Source organism: Oryctolagus cuniculus, chromosome 5 (assembly GCF_051225735.1).
Source record: "Oryctolagus cuniculus isolate XC-2025 breed Fujian yellow rabbit chromosome 5, ASM5122573v1, whole genome shotgun sequence".
NCBI classification, from domain to species: domain Eukaryota; kingdom Metazoa; phylum Chordata; class Mammalia; order Lagomorpha; family Leporidae; genus Oryctolagus; species Oryctolagus cuniculus.
The window spans coordinates 26,867,433-26,885,539 of NC_142871.1; the positions used below are offsets into that span (position 1 = coordinate 26,867,433).

At 38.5% G+C, this 18,107-nt stretch overlaps 1 pseudogene; it reads right to left on the minus strand.

Moving 5' to 3' along the window:
• Positions 1 to 4,367, minus strand: part of LOC149126443 (uncharacterized) — a 46,710-nt pseudogene extending 42,343 nt beyond the window's left edge.
• Between the last annotated feature and the right edge of the window lie 13,740 nt (positions 4,368 to 18,107).

Below are 18,107 nucleotides of genomic sequence, written 5' to 3' on the forward strand. Positions count from 1 at the left end.
TCCACAGCACAGTGGGGAAACCATGGTGCATGATAATATCTGAGGCATTTCATAAAAGAAGACAGGAGCTAGTAGTCTCGACTACACGTGGAGGAGCAATGGGGAGGAGGGGATATTGATCACCACTATTGATTAGCTTTCACTGGGTACATGTGTTAAAATGTGATATTCCTCTTAAAGGTATATAAATATCATGCATTAATCCAAAAGCCCTTAAAAATAAAACAAAAACTGTTCATTGAACACAAAACCAAAAATGCAGTAACTGCCTACCACTCTTGCTTTCTTCTGGAGCTGAGTTTGAAAGCTGATTGCAATATTAAGGAAAATTTCACTTAATTCTGAGTTAATTTGCACCTCTTCTCAGAAAGTGCATTTCCAGAAGATTATGATAGTTAAATATGTTTTCCATGAAGTAAAATACCTTTTGAAATTTATTTAAATTGTGAGTAGGCAGGAGAGTCCTGGATGCTGTACCTTTCCCCATGGCTGAACACTGTGAAACTTGGCTAGCATGTCCACTGATGATCCTGATGTCATTTTCTCCTGCTAAAGTTTTTTATTACGTTCTTATGGTGGTCAGTGATATACAGTTTTCCAAAATTTCTATCACTTCTAGTGGTGAGTCTTGTAATTAATGCAAGACAAATTCTAATCATATCACATTATTCACAATATGTAACACTGGAAAACATAAGGTAGGGATTTCCCATTTACCTGCTGTTCTTCACATGTATAACCTCCCCCATTACTGATACCTCTAACCAGAATAGTAAATTGTATATAACAACATGTATCACTATTATAGTATCACATGGACTAGTCTTGCTGTTCTGAAAATGCTTTTTGCTTCACTTAATAATCATTTTGTTTCCCACTAACTCTTGGCAATCATTGTTTCTGTTGTTCTCTCAATAGTTTTTCTTATAAAGATATATAGTGGTTGTATCATGCCATTATACATTTGTCAAAACCCATACACTGTATGGAAACAGGAAAAACAAAGTGAACCTTAATGTATGCTATGGTGATGTTGCGTCATCACTGTAGATTCACTGATTATAATAACTCTACCATTTTGGCATGGTGTGAAGTCATTTTACGATAACCAATAGGTGACACTGTTTAGAAATTTTGATAGAATCAAAACCCAGAATTTTGGTTTATGGACATGAATTATGTCCATACATTATTCTATATCTTAAGCTCTAATATCCAAAGAAATTGAAGTGCTGAAGGTATTTACCCTCTTTCTTTTCCTAAATTGGTATGCATGAGTACGCATTCTGACACGACCTAATTTGTGTGCCATTTCTTAGTTAGTTATTAAAAAAATGAACTCTCCTCATTTCTCCTTCTCTCCATCCTCATATATTCCATTCAGACATAATTCTTCACATGCTGAAAGTTTGGTTTGGAGATTCATTTTGACAAAATCAGAGTCCCCTTCCCCTTCCCTCTCCCTTACCTTTCACTCCTTCCTATGTACTTATGTTACGTTTCCTTTACTAAGAACAGTATGATGAATGAGCTAAAAACAGTAGCTCCTGATTCTATTCATAGACTTTCAGTCTTTAAAAGTGTAAAGAATTCACATTTGTTCCATTTTCTCTGCTCCAAATATGGACATGCTGGCCAGCAAGGAAGGGAATTGGGAAGCAGAGAGAGAAATGGTGTCCTCAGATTGCATGACGGTGGCTCTGGAAGTAACTGGGGGCAGTCTGTGGTTTTGCTCCTGGGAATTCAAGAGGTGAATGTTTGTACTCTAGTAGGCAAGGGCTAGAACTAATCCCACTTCTACAAACCATGTGATTAGCCTCAACACTGTGTGAGAATTCAGTTTCACAAAACTGCAGATCTAAGGAAGGTGGTATACATAGAATAGAACCAGAAAGGAAACCAATCTCCCTCCCATCTCAAAGTTTCATGGGACATTTAGGGTTTTCACTGCTATTAATATAAAAGGTTAAAATGTCAGGATGCTTAGGTCCACTAGTCTATATGCAGAAAAGATCAAACCACTTGCAGGTTCAAATGTGGAAGACAACTAGAAATAGGGATAGAAATAGTGATAAAGATATAGAAATAGAGATAGAGATATAAAGATAGAGAGATAGAGACAGAGATAGAGATATGAGATAGAGAGCTAGAGCTAGAGATAGAGATAGAGATAGGGATATGAGATAGAGAGATGATAGAGACAGAGGCAGAGACAGATCACAGTTTTTCCTGAAGCCAAATCTTCAACACAGATGCTGAATGCACAAGGGTGACCAGTGAAATCAATATTATTTTTGAAACTTTAGTTGAGATGAAATTAAAATAGAAGAAAATGAGAAAAATGTCTTTAAAATGTTCAAAACATTAGTGAGAGCATAACATTTGTAGAAAGTGTGTTAGTTTTCCATGGATGCGTAATAAATTATTCTAAATTTAGTGGCTAAAAACAATATCCAGCTACCCTTTCCAATTTCTGTAGGACAGAAATCTAGGCACAACTTAAATTGCTTAATTGCATTCTTGACTCAGAGTCTCAGAAGGCTGTCATTAAGATGCTAGGTGAGCTGGCGCTTATATGGAGGCTTGGCTATATATGAATCTATTTAAGAGTCCATTCAAGTTAGGAAATTCAGTTTCATGGGCTTGAGGACCAAAGTCTCTGTTTTCTCCCTTGTTAGCAAAGACTGTTCTCTGATTTTAAATATCATCTGTAGGTTCTTGTGATGTGGATACTTCCACAAGCCACACATGGCTGCTTAGCTGTTCAAGGCAGGCAGCAGGCTCCAAGCACAAATCTCTCTCTGGGGAAGGCCTGTCCCAGACAATCTCTCTTTGGATGAACTCAAATGAACTGATTTAAAAAACCTTAATTACATTTGCCATCTAATGTAGCTTTATTACAGAAATGAAATTCCATCAGGTTCACATGTCTCATCAAGCAGAGGGGATTAGAGAGATATAAGAGGGAGTGGAGATTTGGGGGGGGGGTGAATCTTAGAGTTGTGCCTACCATATTATTTATCTTAGTCCATATTCATTGCTATAACAAAACATCTGAGGGTGGTTACTTTATACAGTGAAAGCTATATTTGGCTCATGATTGATTCTGGTAGATAGAGAATGCCAACAACACATCACTTGCATCCTAGCTAGGGCCCCTAGGTTTCATCACAACTTGAAGGAGAAAAGAAAAGGGAATTGGCTGTGTACAGAAGTGGCCAAGAGGGGCCAGCGCATTGGTGTGATGGGTAAAGCCACTGCCTGAGATGCCAGCATTCTGTATGGGCACTGGTTCTAGTCCCAACTGCTCCACTTTCGATCCAACTCTCTTGCTATGTCCTGCGAAATAACTAGAAGATGTTCAAGTCCTTGGGCCCTGTACCTGCGTGGGAGACCTGGAAAAAGCTCCAGGCTCTTGGGTGAGGATCAGCTCAGCTCCAACTCTTGTGGCCATTTGAGAAATGAATTATTGGATAGAAGACCTCTCTCTCTCTCCACCCCTGCCACTCTGTAACTCTGCATTTCAAATAAATAAATAAATCTTAAAAATAAAAGTGGCTAAGAAGATGGCCTTGCTTTAATAACAACCTGCTCTGGTGAGAAATGACTCAGCTCCTGAGAAAATTATTTTAAACCCTTCATAGGCTACATCCCCAGTAACCTCATCACCATTCACCAGACCCTGTCTCTTAAAGGTCCCACCACCTCAACAGTGTCACACTGCAAACCAAGATCCTAGCATGTGAATGTTTGGGAGGCACACACAAAACATATAGCTACCATAGTACCATCTTTATCTCTCTGCTGTGGCCCGGGAAGGCAGTGGAGGGTGGCCTAAGTGCTTGGGCCCTGCACCTTCATGGGAGGAAGCACCTAGCTCCTGGCTTTGCATCAGCCAGCACTGGATGTAGTGGCCATTTGGGGAGTGAACCAATGGAAGGAAGACCTTTCATTCTGTCTCTGTCTCTCTCTCACTGTCTGACTCTACCTGTGGAAAAAAAATTTGAAGCCTAGCATGTTCTATGCATATTTGGCCTAAAATTTATTTGCATGCCTTTAAAATTTATTTCAGATTAACATACTTCCTAAAAGCTGTAGCAAGTATAAGAAAATTGGACTTTTTATATTCTGACATCTTTAATGAAGCTATAAATATACATGAGATATGAATGACTTGCAAAAGTTAAAAAATCAAACAACACGGCTTTGAATCACAGCCATTTCCATTCTCACAGATCTGCAGTCCAGAAGTCGAAAATCAAGGCATATGCTCTATGAAACCTGTAGGTGGAAGATGCTCCCTTGTCTGTTGCTAGCTTCTGGAGGTTTGTTGACAACTTTTGGTGTTCTTTGGGTGACAGGTGCATCGCTCCAGTCACATGGATTTCTTCTCCTTGGGTGTCTTCATGTTATTTTCCCTCTGTGTGTATCTATCTTTGTATCCAAATTTCTCCTCTCCTAAAGCCCACGGTTGTATTGGGTAAGGACCCAGTCTTGTGACCCATTCTGACTGAATTACCTGTGAAAAACCTTACTTTCAAATAAGGTCAAATTCTGCTGTACTGAGAGTTGGCACATCACTGTGTTATTTTTGAGGGGCACAATTCAACCACTTGCATGAGCATCTTTATTATTAGCTATGAAGTGATCACATACATACCAGTAAGTTCATACAGTCTGTGCATATTCCTGTCTTCAACATGGCCTCTTGATCCTTTGGTGAGCATAATCTTTGTTCATAAATCATCTTTATTTATAAACCTTTTCTAACACTTTTCTTTCAATAATTTCCAGGCCATCTCTTATTTGTATTGCTGTGTTGCTTAACAAGTGATCTTACATATATTCTTGTGCTTATATCTTTTTTTTTATTGATTTCCAATCAGGAACATCTTTCAAACAAATCTTATTAAGTTGCTCACTTGTTTAAAGTTTGTGTAAGATTTGGTTACTCCAGTAATAGCGAAAGAATCATACCTTTCCTAGGAAGACCAAGTGCAGTGTTTCCTGTTTACTTTTCTCCTCTCTATTAAGTCAAATTCTTTCTCTCTCTTCACCAGTTACTGAGGCCTTTTTATAATATATTGGATATATAGGGTCAGCACCATGGATCACTTGGTTAATCTTCCACCTGCGGCATCAGCATCCCATATAGGGGCCAGGTTCTAGTCCCGGTTGCTCCTCTTCCAGTCCAGCTCTCTGCTGTGGCCCAGGAGGGCAGTGGATGATGGCCCAAGAGTTTGGGCCCCTGCAACTGCATGGGAGACCAGGAAGAAGCACCTGGTTCCTGGCTTTGGATTGGCACAGCGCTGGCCATAGCAGCCATTTTGGGGAGTGAACCAACGAAAGGAAGACCTTTCTTTCTGTTTCTCTCTCTCTCACTGTCTATAATTCTACCTGTCAAATATATGTATCTATCTATCTATCTATCTATTGGATGTATAATTCAGTCTTCTACCATGGGGCCTTGGCGTATAACTCCTTATACAAGGTATTAGTCTTTGATTTCAAAAGCAATATATCTCTACATATATGTCTATCATCTATCTGTCTATCATCTACCTATATATCATCAATCAATCAATCTACCTACCTTCATCCATCTGTCTAATCTCAGTAGTGTTATCCTCAACCTTTCCTCTTTATTAACTTGGCAGATTTCTATTAATGCTTCAAATCCCAAATCTAGCTCATTTCCTCAGAAAACCTTTCCTAGCCCTCCAATCTTGAAAAATTACTTGCCAGGTACTCTCTCTCTCTCTTTTTTTTTTTTTTTTTTTTTTTTTTTTTTTTTTGATAGGCAGAGTGGACAGTGAGAGAGAGGCAGAGAGAAAGGTCTTCCTTTTGCTGTTGGTTCACCCTCCAATGGCCGCCGTGGCCGGCGCGCTGCAGCCGGTGCTTCACGCTGATCCGAAGGCAGGAGCCAGGTGCTTCTCCTGGTCTCCCATGCGGGTGCAGGGCCCAAGCACTTGGGCCATCCTCCACTGCACTCCCCGGCCATAGCAGAGAGCTGGCCTGGAAGAAGGGCCACCGGGACAGAATCCGGCGCCCCGACCGGGACTAGAACCCAGTGTGCCGGCGCCCCAAGGTGGAGGATTAGCCTATTGAGCCATGGCGCCGGCTGCCATGTACTCTTAGAGAAATAATTTTTCTTCAGAATTTTTCTCAATTATGTAAGTATATATTTTTTTAAAGATTTATTTTATTTATTTGAAAGACAGGGTTGCTGAGAGAGGTAGAGACAGAAAAAGAGGTTTTTCATCCAGTGGTTCACTCCCAAGATGGCCACCATGGCCAGAGCTGAGCCGATCCAAAGTCAGGATCCAGGAGCTTCTTCCAGGTCTCCCAAGTGGGTGTAAGGGCCCTAGGACTTGGGCCATCTTCTGCTGCTTTCCCAGGCCATAGCATAGAGCTGGATCAGAAGAGGAGCAGCTGGTACTCGAACAAGTACCTATATGGGACGTCGGTGCTTCAGGCCAGTGCTTTAACCCACTGTGCCACAGTGCTAGCCCCTGTAAGTATATCTTAATTACTGTGGTTATTTGAAGATGATTTTTTTGTTTCACTGAACTGTGTACCTCGTGAGCTTAAAGACTATTGTTCTCCCTGAAGCACAGTGTTTATCAACCGGTAGATATAAATATTAGTTGGTGAAACAATGATTTTTGCCTCACTTGATGAGTATTTCTGAACACAGATGAATGGGTCAGGTTTTCACAATCCTGAGGAAAAAAAAAAAAAGCTGATCTCTGTCAATACTTTCCATCCTAAGCATTGGGAAGGTGTAGTGTACCAGGATCGGGACAGTTAGCTCTGAACTGGACTTCTGAAAGCAAACGCATGACATATATGTATGCCTAAGTGCTCAGAGTTAAATACTGTGTGGAAAAAAGACATAGAGAGGAGTGGGCAGAGAGGAAAGGAAGGGATGGAAGGAGTGGGTGAAGGAAGGAATGAGAGCCTGTCTGCCAAGAGAAGTAGATTTGCTGATCATGTGGTCATGGAGAAATAGAGAAGCTTTGGTTTCTGGTTTTTCTGTTTTCAGTTCTCATCCCCTTGACTATGTTTACTGCAATTGTGTTTTGTAAAATTTTGTAAAATTGTGTTTTGTAAAATTCATGACATGTTGGAGCATGTCATGAATTCCCAATTGAGAATCAGGTCTATTTGAGTAGCCAAACATGCCTCTGACTCTAGCAGTTTGTATTCCAGTTTTAAATACAAAAAAATGATCATGTAAGATAAAGTAAAGGAATACATACAAGCCAATCATTCCTTCTAAAATAATATTAAAGACCCTATGCTGTAGAGATTGTGAATAAATATGTCTAGGAGGATATTTGTATAATGCAGGCTAGCAGAACTCATTTGCGCATGATTCACAGAGGCATATAAGCAATTTTTAAACTCTAAGTTAGTAGAAGGAAAATTATGCTTGACAGTAAATTCTTCCTTTCAGCATGGTTTGCAACTATCCCATAAATTTATTTAAAATGCTCTGAGAAACATTTGACTTTTCTTTAAAACTCTATATTTTCAGTGAAATATTATTTTGATTTTGGAGCTAATGATATTCAACTGTTTATCTGTCTCCAAATGTACCCAAACAACCCTTTTGTTGGCATCTCCCACTGAGCACAAAATATGCTAACATAATCATTAGTGTTTCTAATTTAAATCCATTAAGATGGAAAAGATAATATTGAAGTTCTTACCAATTTGCAAAATAACCTAATTTATATGCGTTTTCTACTCTACTTCTCAACTATAGCTATGTTGGCAGAGCCGTAAAATCAATTTAAACTGTTCTCTCAAAATATCTTGAGAACATTTAAAGTAGAAAGACCCTGGTAATTCAACTGTTCTATTGAGCTAAAAGAGAAAACTTTGATTTTCCCAAAAATTATTATGTAACATAGTTTATGTACAATTATGTATACCAGAATGCTCTCCTTCCTCCATTTTTCCTAAATCATCACTTGAAGTTATTCGACACATAAAACCTTCCATTTTTACCATATTTATGTGTTATTTATGTGTTTTTATGTTCACTCCAGTATTTTTGTCATTTTTTTGGTGGTTGTTGTAAAAATGTTTTTGGAAATGTATAATACCATTACAAAGATTTTTCAATTTTTACTCATGGATAATAGGCAGATAGATATTGTATAGAAGAAAGAAAAAAAAAAAACAATATGCCCTGGGATTGTGAGTTTTTGGAAGCATGCCTTCCAAGAAATAAAGTATGACTTATTATGATATGCATTGCTTACCTACATTACCATCTTACAAATGGGGTTTGAATATTTAATCCAAAAAGCATTCCATAAGATTTCTAAAATCAACAAGTTTGAAATCTTGTTGTAAACCGAAGTTGCATTACTGATCCCACCTTTAAAAATATTGTGCTCAATGACCATGAAGGGAACTGCCTGTGTTCTTCAGACTTATTTATTTTCTAAGGAAACAATATTTGTTATTGAGGACTAGGTTATTTTAAAAATTGCTGTTATTATGATGTTGGTTCAATTTAGCATATGTATAGAATTCTTTCTATTTTACAGATAAAGATATATTATATTGTTTATGGGATATTTGAATGAGACACAGTCAGTTTTATTTTGCATTTTAGCTTAACATAATAATTTTCTCTTTTCCAACACATACTCACATTCACACTAACGGCATCAGTCAGATCTCCATGACATTGAGACTCATGCAACATTTTTTTAAATTTCTGGAATAAAAGTTCAATGCATTTGGAAAACAAAATGCCTTTTATACTAGTAAAATCCTTTTTTAATATTTATGAAATATTACATAATTCACATCTAAGCCAATTTTAAAAATAGATCAAGAACATTAAAAAGCACTTTATTTTAGCCATCAAAGTAAATTGATATGTGAAATGCAGAAATATTATTTTATAGTACAAAAAATGATCATTTTTACCTTAGGCTTGTCCTATTCTACCTTTTTTTTCTTCTAAAGATTTTATTATTTTTTTTATTTGAGAGGTAGAGTTATAGACAGTGAGAGAGAGAGACAGAGAGAGAGGTCTTCCTTCCGTTGGTTCACTCCCCAAAAAGCTGCAACAGCTGGAGCTGCACCAATCCAAAGCCAGGAGCCAGGAGCTTGTTCCTGGTCTCACATATGGGTGCAGGGGCCCAAGGACTTGGGCCATCTTCTACAGCTTTCCCAGGCCATAGCAGAGAGCTGGATTGGAAGAGGAGCAGTCAGAACTAGAACCAGCGCCCTTATGGGATGCTGGAACCACAGATGGAGGATTAACCTACTGCGCCATGGCGCCGGCCCCTGTCCTATTCTACTTAAGTGACACTACACAGCATCTTCATAATGATTACCTTAGCAGATTTGGTGACATCAGAGGAAGGTGGAAACCCTCCAAGAAGACAGTGGAAAGATATTGCGGAGGAGAGAGCTGTATGTTTCATTCAAAATGGTTTGATGCTGACATCACACATTAGTACCTCTTGTTTTTCTTTTTCTCCTAATATCTGCCTGTTCTGTCATGCCAGATCATTCTCATCTTTTCTGTATATCTGAGTGTCTTTGTGTCATCATCACAATGACCATGGTAGATGCTATGTGACAGACATTTTTAGAACCACCTTCCAAATATTAACTTCTTTACCTCTCATACCTACACTAAACATTAGATCTCTGTTACAGAAGAGGATATGGAAGCTTCCAGAAAACAAATATTTTAGCCTGTGTCTCATAATTATAACCTGTGAAAACTGAGATTAGAAACCACACAGAGTACTCCAAATCTGTGATTTTAACCTTCAGGTTCAGATTCCCTCTTTTTCTTTGAATTCAAGGGAACCTGGGCGCTCGGGTTGTGGCCCAGTGGGTTAAGCTACAGCTCTCAACACTGGCATCACAGATCCGAGTGCCAGTTTGAGCCCTGGCTGCTCTGCTTCTATTACAGTTCCCTGCTAATGAGCCTGGAAAAGTAGCAGAAGATGGCCCAGGTACTTAGGCCCCTGCAGATGGAAGATTTCTCTGTCTCTCCCTCTCTCTGTAACTCTGACTTTCAAATGAATAAATAAATATTGAAAAAAAGCAAAAATAAAAAAAAACCCAAGATGCTGAAAGACATGGGAATATGTAATGAAGTTCTGTTGACAATTGGAAAAATATAGACATATTGATAGTTGGAATAGAAAAGAGGCCAAATACAAGCACTAGCTAGCATAAGGTCAATGCTAACATGTTTGCTTAGGGAAGTAAATGGAGAAAATGGGTCAACTCTCTAAGCATTCAATATCTAAGAATGTGATGGGCCAAATATGAATTATGTCATCCAGAAAAGTTGTGTCATCTAGAAAGAGGTTTGAGAGAGATAAGTCATCTAATAAAAGAGCAGCAATGTTCTGTGACTCTATTTTTCTTTGGAAAAATGGTGATTTTGAAGAGCAGAAAAGTTAAAAAATGGGTGATCTCTTGTTAATCATTTATCAATTGATTGATCCTTTATAGATTATGCTTTTTTAAAGATTAATAATAACATGCATGGATTTTTCTTATAACTTCTAAGATTTAATAATTTTAAATAGTTTAATTAAGGTCTATGATTCATTTCAAATTAGTTTTGTATGATTATAAATATGAAGTAAATTTTTAATATGAATATCTATTTCATGAGCATAATTTACTTCCCTTGGCAAATATATTAAAATTGAACATAAGGCAGGCGCCACGGCTCAGTAGGCTAATTCTCCGCCTACGGTGCCGGCACACAGGGTTCTAGTCCCGGTTGGGGTGCCAGATTCTGTCCTGGTTACTCCTCTTCCAGTCCAGCTCTCTGCTATGGCCCGGGAATGCAGTGGAGGATGGCCCAAGTGCTTGGACCCTGCACCCGCATGGGAGACCAGGAGAAGCACCTGGCTCCTGCCTTCAGATCAGCGTGATGCACCAGCAGCAGCGCGCCGGCCATGGTGGCCATTGGCGGGTGAACCAACAGCAAAGGAAGACCTTTCTCTCTGTCTCTCTCTCTCACTGTCCAAATCTGCCTGTCAAAAAAAAAAAAAAAAAATTGAACATAAGCTATTGATTGTATTTCTGGTCTCTTTTCTATTCCAGTTATCAGTATGTCTATTCCTTTGTTAGCACCACATGAACTTAATTACTGTAGTTTTATGTTAATTTTGAGTCAAGTAATTTTTAAAGTGGATATCTTTTACATATTAACTCCTTTTGTCATGTCTTAAACAGATGACTACATCTGCATTTTCTTTCTAGAATACATATATTCTCAACTTTATTACATGCTCTTTTTTTTTTTTTTTTTTTTTTGACAGGCAGTGTGGACAGTGACAGAGAGAGAGACAAAGAGACAGGTCTTCCTTTGCCGTTGGTTCACCCTCCAATGGCTGCCGAGGCCAGCATGCTGTGGCCAGCGCACCACGCTGATCCAAAGCCAGGAGCCAGGTGCTTCTCCTGGTCTCCCATGCGGGTGCAGGGCCCAAGGACTTGGGCCATCCTCCACTGCATTCCTGGGCCACAGCAGAGAGCTGACCTGGAAGAGGGGCAACCGGGACAGAATCCGGAGCCCCGACCGGGACTAGAACCCGGTGTGCCGGTGTCGCAGGAGGATTAGCCTATTGAGCCACAGCGCCGGCCAATACTCTATTTTTAGTTTAAAATTTGAAATATTACCATGTTATCAGATATAAGAAAATCCTGTTTTACAGTTTCTATTAAAAATCATTTCCAAGTAATACCTTTATTTTTCTTCTATTTGAATATAGTCAACAAAATGATTCATTCCCTCAATTTGGATGGTAATTTATGTAAGATATTTAGATTATTTTCAAGAGGGGTTTGAAGTGAATTATGAGAGGAAAAGAAACAAGATATGATTACGTTCTGCCAATATTTACCTTGTAATGTGAAATGGGTGAATGGTCATAGTAATACCCCTAACAATACAATAATCATAATAACATTTATGATTATTATTATTCATAACAATATGTACACATTTAGGAATTTTTAGTCACATTTAGTCACTCTTTGTCATTTCTGAAGTCTTAATGCAGTTATTCCCCTGTAATTAATAATTATAATGTCATGGGGCTGGGACTGTGGTGAAGCGGGTTAATGCTCTGGGCTAAAGTGCCAGCATCCCATATGGGCCCCGGTTCTAGTACTGGCTGCTCCTCTTTGATCCAGCTCTCTGCTGTGGCCCTGGAAAACAGTAGAAGATGGCCCAAGTCCTTGGGCCCCTGTACCTGTGTGGGAGACCCGAAAGAAGCTCCTGGTTCCTGGCTTTGGATCGGAGCAGCTCCGGCTGTTGTGGCCATCTGGGGAGTGAACCAGTGGATGGAAGATGGAAGACCTCTCTCTCTGTTTTTACCTCTCTCTCTAACTCTGTCTCTCAAATAAATAAAACAAATCTTAAAAAAAAAAATAACTATAATGTCAGCCAACGTTTTCCTGTAGTGCCTGCCATACTTTCTATTTCTATTCTAGTCTATTGTCTATGCCAACATCAACTTCCCTAAAAACCACCTTTTACCTCTTACCACTGCATCTTTGATATATATTCAATTTGTTAAAAATCTTAGAAGAATTTTATGGTTAAAAGTAAAGAAGCCAATTACATGAATTTTTTTAATAGCTAAGGTTTACATTTATTACTGAAAATTTTCTTGTAAAGAGTTTTCTAACATGGTTTAAGGATTAAGAATTCTATCTGTCTGATTGAATCCAAGGAGAAAATACCCAGAAACAAAGATCTGGATTGACTATTTGCCATAAAAAGTTATTCATGTCTTAAATTCTTTTCATCAGTTTTCAATATGCCTAATGCTCAGATTTCTTAATTTTATTACTTTTGCTGTTATAAGTCAGCCATTTTAGTCAGACATTGGCATTCCAAAGAACTTATCACTTGTTGAATTCTTTATTTAGTGGAAGGTTAAACTTGTGATTATAAAATAAAAGGAAAGTATGTCATTGCAAAAATTAAAAGAAAAAATAAGAAAGGAAGGATGAGGGAAGGTGAGAGTGTGGGTAGGATGGAGAGTAGTATGGGAAGCATCATTATACTCTTAAATCTGTATATATGAGTTATGTGAAATTTGTTCATTTTTTATAAATAAAAAAGTTTAAAAAGGAGTTAAATCCAAAGTAGTTGAAATTAGGTTGTCAGTTAAGCTCACTTAGAGAAAATATCTGAACAAATAAGCATGAAAAGCACAGATAGATAAAAATGAAAGTTATAGATTAGGAACTGCTTGACATAAGGATAATTATCTCAACTGCAAAATTAGGGTCTTGAATAAATGAGATGGTCTTATGCTGTTTTTGAATATGGAATAGACCCAGAGATTGTGACAGATACTGCTAATGTGCTTCCAATAGCCATTTCTATTATTTCCATTTTTTTCTGGCCAACTTCCTTTGTGGCAACAATGTTTTCAGTCCCTGAGGAGGGAAGAAGTATTACTGAACTAAATCAATAATGTTGGAGGGAAGAAGTATGACTGAACTAAATCAATAATGTTACCCTTACTCCGTAGCATTAGACACGTGCTTCTTAGCTTCCTTTCAAGGTGATTTTAAAGAAAGCCTATGCCTTTGTTGACATTTTAAAGCCAACATCTTGGATTCTTGCTTAAATTGTTAAATGTCTATCTTGCTTAAAAAATCCAAAAGTGGACCTGTGCCATGGCTCACCTGGTTAATCCTCTGCCTGCAGTGCCGGCATCCAATGTGGGTACCGGTTCTAGTTCCAGTTGCTCCTTTTCCAGTCCAGCTCTCTATTGTGGCCCAGGAGGGAAGTGGAGGATGGCCCAAGTGTTTGGGCTCCTGCACCCGCATGGGAGACAGGAAGAAGCACCTGGCTCCTGACTTTGGATCGTCGCAGTACAGGCCGTGGCAGCCATTTGAGGAGTGAACCAACGGAAGGAAGACCTTTCTTCTGTCTCTCTCTCACTGTCTATAACTCTACCTGTCAAATAAAAAATAAAAATCCAAAAGAAGTATAATGTAAACTCTGCTATTTCCTCTTTGTAAATTTCCATCCATTGACCCCCACATCCTGCTCATTTGCTATGAATTCCCATTTATCTGTGGTGTGCTGAGAGCTGAGAACAATATCTCCTCTTCACGGCAACTCCATTGCAGTTCTCTACATCTAACATGATAACATTGAATAAAATCTACCTTAATGTGAAGTAAATGCCATTGAATGATTCTTTTCTTCAACATATTCAGCAATTATCCTCCATGGTACTTAATGATGAGTGGAAAACATACATCCACACAAATCACCCCACAGAGCTCATATCAACTTTTTCCTGTAATATTAAAATTGGAAAGCAATAAGGCTATTTTTCAATAGATGAATGAATAAATGTATCATGGTACATCAAGGCAATGGAATATTTTTCAGTGCTAAAAATTAGCTATCAGACCACGAAAAAAAATGTGGGGAGGCCCTAAATGCAATCAGAAAAGCCTACACATTGTGATTCTAAGTATTTGACAGCCTGGAAATGGCAAAACTGTGGAGACAATAAAAAAATGACATTCAGGAGTTATTGAGAAGGAAAATTTGAATAAGTGGAGCAAAGAGGATTCTAAGGGCGATGCAAATAATCTGAATGCTCTTATAAGCTTTGATTCATGTCATTATATATTTGCCGAAATCTAAAGAATGTGCAACACCAAGAGAGAAGTTTAATGTAAACTATGGACTTTGGATAATGATGTGTTAGTGTAGATCCACTGTAAAAAATATACTTCTGTAGTGCATGATGTTGATACTCACAGAGGTACCTTTCAATCAATGGCTGGACATGTACAACTTCTAATTTGTCTAAGCGCATGGAGACAAACAGAAAAAGAAAAGAGAAGGGAACAGAACAGCTCTAGAAACCAGAAAGAAGATGGGCAATTACATTTGTTGTAAATGACTAGAGAAAACCAATATTTTTTGCAGATAATAAAAAGAACAAAAAAGCATAATTATGAGGTCTAAAACATTTAAAATTCATTAGAAGGTTTAGAAGATAAATATGAAATAATAACTCATTTGTAAAGCCAACTCGCATTTGGCTCAATTTGGGACAACTCTTCCATCTAAATTTGGGGACCTTTGTAGAGTAGCTAAGTCTGCCTTGAGCCTGCACTGCAAATCAACCATGGTGTTTGGAAATGTCTACTTTTTCCCTCTCTTTCTATACATTTGATTCCAAAGGTATTTTATTTTTTTGTTTTTGTTTTGTTATTGTTTTTCCTTTTTCAAAAAAATATTTATTTAAGGAATACAACTTCATGATTTTCATATATATAAATTTAGGAGCATAGTAATTCTTCTCACCCAAACCTCCCTCCTGCCTGTACTCCAATACTTCTTCTTTCTCCCTCTCCTGTTCCCATTCTTATTTTTTACAAAGATGTATTTTCAGTTAACTTTATACTTACAAGATTAACCTTATAAATATACTAAGTAAGGAGTTCAACAAATGGTATGAAGGTTAAAAAAAAATACTTCTTCAACAGTCGAGATAAGGGCTGTTCAAAATCATTGCATCTCAAGGTGTCAATTTCACTCCTATAGATTACCTTTTAGATACTCTATTAGTTACAATAGAACAGAGAGAACATATGGTATTTGCATTTTGGAGACTGGCTTATTTCACTGAGTATAATGGTTTCCAGTTGCACCCATTTTGTTGAAACTGACAGGATTTCTTTATTTATTTTGTGCAGTATTTCATGGTGTATATATACCATAATTTCTTTATCCAGTCTTCAGCAGAGCTGCTGTGGTTCCTTCTGCTGACAAGATGGAGACTATCCCTGCTGGTTGCTAGGTGCACACACAAGAGCTGAAGCAGCTGTTACCTACTTACGTCCAAAATGGCACCAACCTTCTCACGGCTGGTTGCTGGGCACTTTGCGGCAGGGAAGGAAAGAGAAGATGGGGAGAGAGAGTATTCCTTTTCCTTTTCTCTGAGTGGCTGGTCGCCCTGTTCTCGGGGCTCTGTGCTGGGCTCAAAGACAGTGTAGTCCCCTAGGTTCTCCTTCTGGCTATATCAACAGTGTCAGGGGTCCTTGCAGTCTGATCTCACCTTGCTCTCTAAAGCTGGTGCTTTCTCCAGCTCAGGGCTGCTGGAGTCAGTTGTGTCCAGGCTTGTTGCTGCACATCTGCACGTTACACACAGATCCACTGCATCTGCAGAATCTCCACTGCAGTCTTCCTTGCAACGTTCCCCCTGCGAATGCACTTTCTTCACTTTTTTTCTACTATTTTCACCTAGCCTAGTCTAGAGCAGACCACCTGTCACTATTCTGCCATCTTGGAATCCTCCTCCAAAAGTACTTCTTTTTTTAATTTATTTATTCGACAGGTAGAGTTATAGACAGCGAAAGAGAGAGACAGAGAGAAAGGTCTTCCTTCGATTGGTTCACTCCCCAAATGGCCGCCACAGACAGCGCTGCGCTGATCTAAAGCCAGGAGCCAGGTGCTTCTTCCTGATCTCCCACAGGGGTGCAGGGGACTAAGCACTTGAGCCATCCTCCATTGCCCTCCCGGGCACAACAGAGAGCTGGACTGGAATTTGAGCAACAGGGACTGGAACCTGTGGCCCATATGGGATGTCGGCACCTCAGGCAGAAGATTAACCAAGTGAGCCATGGCGCCAGCCCCCCCCCCCACCAAAGTACTTCTTAACGAACATTCTGCACCCAGATCCCTCTCCAATTCTGCTACCTGGAGAACATACTGAAATAAGGATAATGGAATGAGATTCAAAACTAATGAGATTAATATAAAAGTGATATGAAACTAACCACCCAGATGAGGGTGAGAAGTCCCAGGTTCACATATGTGCAGTAAACCCTTAGAGTACAGAGTTGTGGCTAGAGCAGAAGGTTTGATAGTTCCAGACACAAAGTTTTCAACAGAAAGACAAAGTTGATTGAATTCTATATATTTTGAAAAGGTCGAGAAAAGTTTTTTTGGTTTCTTTCTGTAGAATCTATGGATGAAGTAATTAGAGGTATATGGAAAACAATGCAAAATAAAACGTAGACAAATACTAGTGTGAAGGAAAACTGGAAACTGCCAGGACAGGCATCTCGTGCAGTGATTAAGTCACCCAATAGGATGCCCACATCCTGAATCAGAATTCCTGGTTCAAGTCCTGGCTCCTCTACCTTTGATTCAGCATTCTGTTGATGTGCACCTTAGGATGCAACTAGTGGTGGCTCAAGTACCTGGGTCCTAACTATCCCTGTAGGAGACATGGATTGAGTTGTAAGCTTCTGAATTCATCCTGGCCAAGCCCTGGCTATTGTTGGCATTTGGAGGGTGACCTAGAGGGTGGAAGATGTTTGTCTATCTATATGACTCTCTTTCACATAGCCTCACTCTCTTTCAAATAAAATGAAAAATAAATAAAAATGAAAAAAGGGAAATTGTACCATAAATTAAGTAGAATTATAATTCATTACACAGGCCAAATATGAATACTTTGCAAAGTCATAATTTTGCAGAAGTTGGGTTTATCAAAGTTTATTACATAAGTGGCTTTGGAGGAATTATTTTAGGGTATCAGTTGTTCTATTTTGAGATATCAATATATAATCATATACAACAATTCATGCAAAGTAATTACTGATGTAAATACCAGAAAAAGTAACAAAATTTTCAAGATGAGAAGTACATCATGAAGAGAATGAGGAGTTCGTAATTTTTAACTTAGAAATGGTTAAAAATGTGTATTTAGAACAAGTGGTATTTGTCCCTTTGGGATTGGCTTATTTCACTCAACATACTGTTTTCCAAATTCCTAACAGGGATCACTTTTCAGTTAAAATTTAAAAACCTAAGAATAATTGTGTGTTAATTACAGAGTTCAACCAATGGTACTAGAACAAAAAAAATACTAAAATGGATAAAGTATTACATTGTACATCAACCGTCAGGACAAGAGCTGATCAAGTCACTGTTTCTCACAGTGTCCATTTCACTTCAACAAGTTTCGCCTTTGGTGCTCAGTTAGTTGTCGCCAATCAGGGAGAACATATGATATTTGTCCCTTTGGGACTGGCTTAATTCACTC